This window comes from Pongo abelii, chromosome 8 (genome assembly GCF_028885655.2).
Source record: "Pongo abelii isolate AG06213 chromosome 8, NHGRI_mPonAbe1-v2.0_pri, whole genome shotgun sequence".
NCBI lineage: Eukaryota > Metazoa > Chordata > Mammalia > Primates > Hominidae > Pongo > Pongo abelii.
Genome location: NC_071993.2, coordinates 97,798,509 through 97,805,940, shown reverse-complemented (window position 1 = coordinate 97,805,940; position 7,432 = coordinate 97,798,509).

The window sequence follows — 7,432 nt, the reverse complement described above, 5'->3', positions numbered from 1 at the left end:
CGGGATTACAGGCATGAACAAATACCAAATGCCAGATCTCCTCAAAAGGGGCATGAGGAAAATTTTCGGGGTGATAGATATGTTCACTGTCTTTATTAACATGATGGTTTCTTCATTTATACCTAAATAGAGCTGTTAAAATAATTGAAAAATACTTTTGTAAAATATTTCAAAAATGCACATAAACAAAGGATACTATAACAAACATCCGTGTACCCACCACTAAGTTTTGACGGATCTTAATATTTTTCTATGGTTCCTTTAGATTTAAATCATTAGATATACCTGAAACTTTTACGATCCTTCCTAATCCAATTTCCTTTTTACCTCCCTTACTCCAAATGCAAGCATTATCCTGACTTTAATGATTGTGGACCTCATGCGGGCTTAAGATGCTTTGTTTGTATGCGCATAGATAATACATAGTATACTTGCATATGGTTTGTATATTGGAAATCTTAACATAAACGGTAACTTCCTCCCAAAACTTCTTCTTGATATTCAACACTGTTTTTTGAAATGTATCCATGTTTCTCTAGTTCATTCATTTAGCAGTCCATTTTGTGAATATATACAATGTATTTAAACATCCTACCCTTGGATTTTTAAGCTGTTTCCAATTCTCCAGTCTTACAAACAACGTTGCCCTTCTACATCCTTACACCTTTTTCCTTGGGCCTATATACCTATATACCTAGATGTTTTCTGGGAATCTTCAGTTTTACTAGCTAGAGCTAAATGGCTCTCCAAAGTGGATTATATTCACATAGCAGTTAGCATTTCCATTGCTCCTCATCCATACACACTTCTAAATGTGAGACATGGGAATCTTCAACTCCTCCTCCTGGGAGGACCTATCTTTAGGTTTCTCCAGGTGCACCTTGCAGCCCTCCTCTCTGAATTTAGCCACCTTCCTGGAAGGCAGCTGGGAGCTGAGACAGGTGCACGCTTCTCATGGGACTCTCTTCCTAGTCTCCTCAAATCCACCTCTGCTGCCTTCTCTTCCCCAGACATTGAAAAAACTCCTTTCTCAGCTATTATTAGTCATCATTCTGGGATATCCACCACCATCCTTGGTGAGCTTCAGCTTTTAAAAAAGAGAGGTAGAGCTGACAGCTCTTCAAACAAAGAAATAGGAAAGGCCTACCTGCTTTTGTGGAATTAGTAGGGGGTTGGAGATGGGGAAGGCGTAAGATGCAATTTGACATCTCAAAAACTATCCTCCCCATAAAAATGGTACCTCATCACCCAGAAGCCAAACCCCATTTATACAGTTCTGACATCCAGTCTTCACTTTCTGTCAATTCTTCATTAAAATGCCCTTCTTAGTCTGTGCACTAACCCTATTCTAGACCTTCATCTCACAGTCAGCACCGGGCTTCCATCTTCTCTTCCCACTCCACTCACCGTCATACTCCAATGCCTTTCTTCAAATGAGCACCAGAATGATTTTCTTAGAAGACCACTTTGAACATTTCAGTGTCTTGCTTAGAGGCTTTTAAAGGCTCCCTCCTGCCTGCAAGGTAAGGTTCAGACTTCCTAACCTGACAGTCATGACCTGTTTCAATCTGATCCTATCTAGACTTAACTCCTTGTCCTTCCTATATGATGAACCCTCTGCTCTGGCTGGCTGGTCTCCTTCATCCTCCAAATAGCTCCATCACTTTTCAGCTGCTTCTCCTCCTTGATGGACACTTTCCTTTTTTTCAGGCTTAGACCCAGCTCCTTCTGCTCCACCCAGCTTCTATAACTCTAGACCACTGCTATCTTTTAAACTCAAGCTGTTTATTACATCCAGGTCAAGTATTTGGGCAGTTAACCCCAGTTTGCTTTAGGATAGTTTTGTTTTCGCATATGTATTTATGTTTGTCTCGGCATTTAAGGTTATTGTTTTCCTAATGTATGTTACATAGACGTGAGCTCCTGCAGCTGCCCAAAACAAAAAAGTTAATTGTATTCAAATAATTTTAGAATTATTTGGGGTATGCTTTAGGAAAGACTGCATACCATACCCCTCTCTAGAAGGTTCATATTGCATGTGAGCATAGTAAAAGATCTGAAAAGTCCTGTGCCAATTAAAACAGCTTATTTTCTGATTCTTAATTACTAAGAAAATCTTTTTGTCTTATAATAATATTAATATTCCTCAGATTTTAGTGCTCCTCAGAGGAGTCTTTGGAAAGCATGGAATTAAATTAGAAACTCCTTACCCATCATTTTAATCCCACCATGGCGGCTAGCCCAGTGACTTAGTACTTAGAAGGTGCTCAGGGAATATTTGGGGATTTGGTGAATGATCACGAATGTTTTAGTCAATTACTGAGCTAAACTCTTCTAAGAGTTTCTTTCTGTGCAGTCTTTAGAATGCTGTAAAACAAATAAATAACCTTGCTTCCATTTCTTATTAAATTTATTGGCACTAGACTCTGAAACTAATGGAATTTCTAGGTCTTCTATATGCTTCTGTGTCTGCTTGAGAAAGATAATCTGTGCTTGTACACAGTGGGAACATAAAAACTTCACAGAATTTTCCACTCCCAGCACACCAGACCCAGGGTTGGCTTCTTGTCATTTAAATGCCTGCCTTGTCATTTTATTTGACTCAGAGAAATCATTCAGACAGAAGCTCAGGAACCGTCTGGACTCCCTGAAAAGGAACTGACTCAGAACTTTTCTACAGATGAATTGTATTTCTAGGTCTCATTGTTTTTCACATTTGTGGGTTGGATGTGCTTTTACCAGCATGTTGGATAGAAAAAGTAATGGCGGTTTGAATCCGAATCTGAGATAGCAAAAGAAAAATAACTGCAATTAGTTCAACAGCTAAAATTTTGGTAGACTTACTAGTAACTCAAAAGGTTGACCTCAGAATTCAAAAGTAAGAGTAAAAATTTGAACCTAAACTTTGACCTTGGAATTCAAAAGTGAAAGGAGATTTTAGAGAGGCTTGACAATAAGTTAGTGATTTTTTTAAATGTTAGTATAACTTTTTTTCTTAAAAATTTTAGTGGGTTGGGAGGCTGAGGCGGGTGGATCACCTGAGGTCGGAGGTTCAAGATCAGCATGGCCAACTTGGTGAAACCCCGTCTCTGCTAAAAATACAAAAATTAGCTGGGCGTGATGGCAAGTGCCTGTAATTGCAGCTACTCAGGAGGCTGAAGCAGGAGAATCACTTGAACCCGGGAGGCAGAGGTTGCAGTGAGCCAAGATCATGCCACTGCACTACAGCCTGGGTGACAGAGCAAGACTTCATCTCAAAAGAAAAAAAATTCATGGATTAATGTAAATATAGATATAAAAATAAATTATATACATTATATTATGCATATTACTGCATTATACAATACATAATGTATTATCTATGTATTATTGTGTATACATATATGGAATAGTACAGAGCAAAACCTTTCCTTCCCAAGTCTGTCTCCCACCACTCAGCCCTCCCCAGAGGCATCCCTTTCTAAAAGATTCTTTTAAGCCTTCTAGAGATACACTGTGCATATCTAAGTATATGTTTATGCAATACCAAATGGCGTTATACAATTTACACTTCTTAACCTTGCTCTTAAGATATATATAGGAGAGGCATTCTTTTCAGTAGGTATGGAGCTGCTTCTTTTTTTATTGCTTCAGTGGATGCCATTGTTTGGGTCTATTATCATTTATTTTATTTCCATATTGATGGACATTTAGATTATTTCAAATCATCTGCTATTATAAATGATGCTATAATGAATATTCTTATATACACATGTGTGTATATATATGTCCTTTCACAAGTGTGAATAAGGGTAGGTAATTAATTCTTAGATTTAGAAATGTCTAGGTCAAGGCATGTATGTATTTTCTTATTTTAATGGATCCTGCCAATTTGCACTCCTTAGCAGTCATGCCAACTTAAAATTTCACCACCACTGTATGACAGTGCCAAGTTCCCAACACCTTTGCCTACACAGTGTATTATACATATGAAGTTCTTGTTAACTTTTCCTATATTATAGGTGAAAAACATTGTTTATAAATTGGATTTCTCCCATGCTAAGTGAAATCAAGCGTTTTTATAGGTAAAAACCTATAATATTTCCTTTTCTGAGAATTGTGCATATTCTTTGTTCATGTTCCTTTGGATGTTGTCTCATTGTTGATTCATGGGAACTCTTTATATACAGTCTGTGATACAGGTTGAAATAATTGACTTTAATTTCCAGTGCTAGTTCCTGAAAAAGACATTAGGCTATGATCTTTTCCAAAGTGACTCTCTCCTCAACTCTGACTTCTTAAAGATATACCATAGAAATGACTTCAGAGAAGATCAGTTTCCTTCCTTCTAGCTCGGCTTCATAAAAATTTTCCCAACAAAGCAAAACTAAACTTACATATCAGTACATTCTGTATTATCTTTCCAAACTTAGCCAGTGGATTTAATGGGAATTGCTTTTCTGGGAAATGGTATCCTCCCATGACTTGTTTACATTCTAGCACAAGTAGGCTGCATATCCACCATGGCTGGTGGGATTTATTCAAATAACCTACCATTCCTTCTAGACCAGAGGTTACAAATTGGCCACCCAAGGGCCAAATGCAGCCACATATGTTTTATTTGGCCAGCCTGCTGTTTAGAAAAAAAACGAATTTGTTGCCCGCATTAAAGAACAGTGGATGATTTTACAGGAATATCTAGATTTCTGGCTTCTCTTGAAAAATCACAAGATCAGGAACATTGCATTTCCACATGACAACAGCTGGCTGGAGCTTGTGGGTATCTGCCCCTTTCATAAACCATGTACTTCCACATATTTTTTAAAGTTTTTTAAAAATAAAAATAGAGACGAGATCTCACTATGTTATCCAGCTGATCTCAAACTCCTGAGCTCAAGTGATCCTCCCACCTCAGCCTCCCAAAGCATTAGGATTACAAGCATGAGCCGCTGCCACCTGGCCTCCATGTTTTGTTTTGTGGTTTTTGTTTTTGTTTTTTTGAGACAGAGTCTCGCTCTGTCACCCAGAACAGAATACAATAGTGTGATCTTGGCTCACTGCAACCTCCACCTCCTGGGTTCAAGCGATTCTTCTGCCTCAGCCTCCTGAGTAGCTGGGATTACAGGCACCCGCCACCATGCCTGACTAATTTTTGTATTTTTAGTAGAGATGGGTTTTCACCATGTTGTTCAGGCTGGTCTCAAACTCCTGACCTCAGGTGATCTGCCTGCTCGGCTTCCCAAAATGCTGGGAACAGGCCTGAACCATGGTGCCCAGTCTGTTTTATGGGTTTTGTTTGTTTGTTTGTTTTTTGAGACAGGCTCTCACCCTGTCACCCAGGCTGGAGTGCAGCGGCATGAACAGAGCTCACTGCCACCTTGACCTCCCAGGCTCTGTTGATCCTCCCACTTCAGCCTCCCAAATAGCTGGGACCACAGACATGTGCCATCACACCTGGCTAGTTTTTGTATTTTTTTGTAGAGACAGGGTTTCACCATATTGCCCAGGCTAGCCTCAAACTCCTGGGCTCAAATGATCCTCCCGCCTTGGCCTCCCAAATTGCTGGGATCACCTCCATGTTCTTAAAGCAAGTCTGCTTTATTTATTTGTCACCTGATGCTGGCTCCTGGAGGTGTTTGCCTTTGGGAACCTCTAAGCCTTTGCTTCCAGAATTTTCCTCTCTCTCTCCCCTTCAATTACAAGAAGAAAGAAAAATCCTCCCAGGTGTCACATCTCTTTCAGACTCAGGTCTTTTCCACTTCTCTACCCCAGGCTCCTGCCCTTTCTTCTTTGAAAAGCTCTTCTCCTGCATCCCAGAGTGTTTACTTGCGCTTTATCCCATGTCCTCACACTTCCCTTTCAGCATTTTCCTCAGCAATGCAGCCTATACCTTCCAAAATAATTTGAGATGAGAAAAGTCTGCTCCACTAGGACATGAATTTTAACACAGTTAAACAGACTCTAACAAAGTTTTGAGAAAGATGAATGAAACTTAGTTTTGAAGCTCCTTTTGGGCACTAATGGATGCTTTAACATGAAAATGTTTTCTAGGATGGAGCATATCGACCCAGGATTGGTTTGCTCCTCTTCATCCCAATTGCGTCTCTCTTAGTTCAAGTTCTGATCAGCTTCCACCCGAACTATGACCTCAGCCTCATAATGAATCTCCATGTTGCCAGTCTCTATTCTTCAGTTCTATTTCTGACATAATTTTTTAAAGCTTGAACATGAATCTTATCAACCCCCATTTCTCTTAACAACCTTTGGTGATTCCCTGTTACCTAGAGGGGATGCCTCATACCAACAAGACTTACAAAGTCTTTTAGAATCGGGCCCTAGGACCTTATTTTCAACCAATTTGTAAACCTTGTGGCCCAGTTACATCAGACTCTTCTCTATTCTCTGAGACCACCAAGAACACGATGTCCACATGCTGCTGCAAATGGTGCTCCTGTTAATTGAAATGCTGTATTTCTGCTCTTTTATCTTGCATGTCCTTATTTTTCCTTCAAAATCCAAGCCAATGTCATGTCCTCTGTGGAATCTTCCATCTTCTCCTACTTGGTTCCTCCCTCATCTGTATTTCTGTAATACTCCTCATAATTATTTAAGATGTTTTTCTCCCTCATTAGACTGTAAGCTCTTGGAGGGCATGAAGCTTATTTATCTTACAAGGATCAGTCACAGTGTCTGATATATAGTGAGTGTTCACTAAATGCTTAGTGACTGAAAGAAGAAGCCGTCAACACCTTAACTCAGGGGTCCCCAACCCCCAGGCCACAGACCAGTACTGGTCCGTGACCTGTTAGGAACTGGGCCACACAGCAGGAGGTGAGTGGCAGATGAGCTTCATCTGTATTTACAGCTACTCCTCATTGCTCACACCGCCTGAGCTTCACCTCCTGTCAGATCAGAGGTAGCATTAGATTCTCATAGCAGCACAAACCCTATTGTCAACTGTGCATGAGAGGGATCTAGGTTGCACACTACCTTGTGAGAATCTAATGCCTGATGACCTGTCACTGTCTTCCATCACCCCCAGATGGGACTGCTGAGTTGCAGGAAAACAAGCTCAGGGCTCCCACTGATTCTACGTTATGGTGAGTTGTATAATTATTTCATTATATATTATAATGTAATAATAATAGAAACAAAGTGCACAATAAATGTAATGCGCTTGAATCATCCCGAAACCATCCCCCACCCCAGTCCATGGAAAAATTGTCTTTCATGAAACTGGTCTCTGGTGACAGAAAGGTTGAGAACTGCTGCCTTAACCCCTGTGACTAGGCAGTTAGTCATTTGGTAGCTTCTAGAAAGTATGTTGTCCTCTTTTTTCAGTGAGCAGTATCTTCCTAACTGTAAACTTGATCAAGCCACTAATTTCAATTGTTTTCCACTGACCTCGATATAAAAACATAGTCTTACATAGTTCCTCACCATGGTGTACACC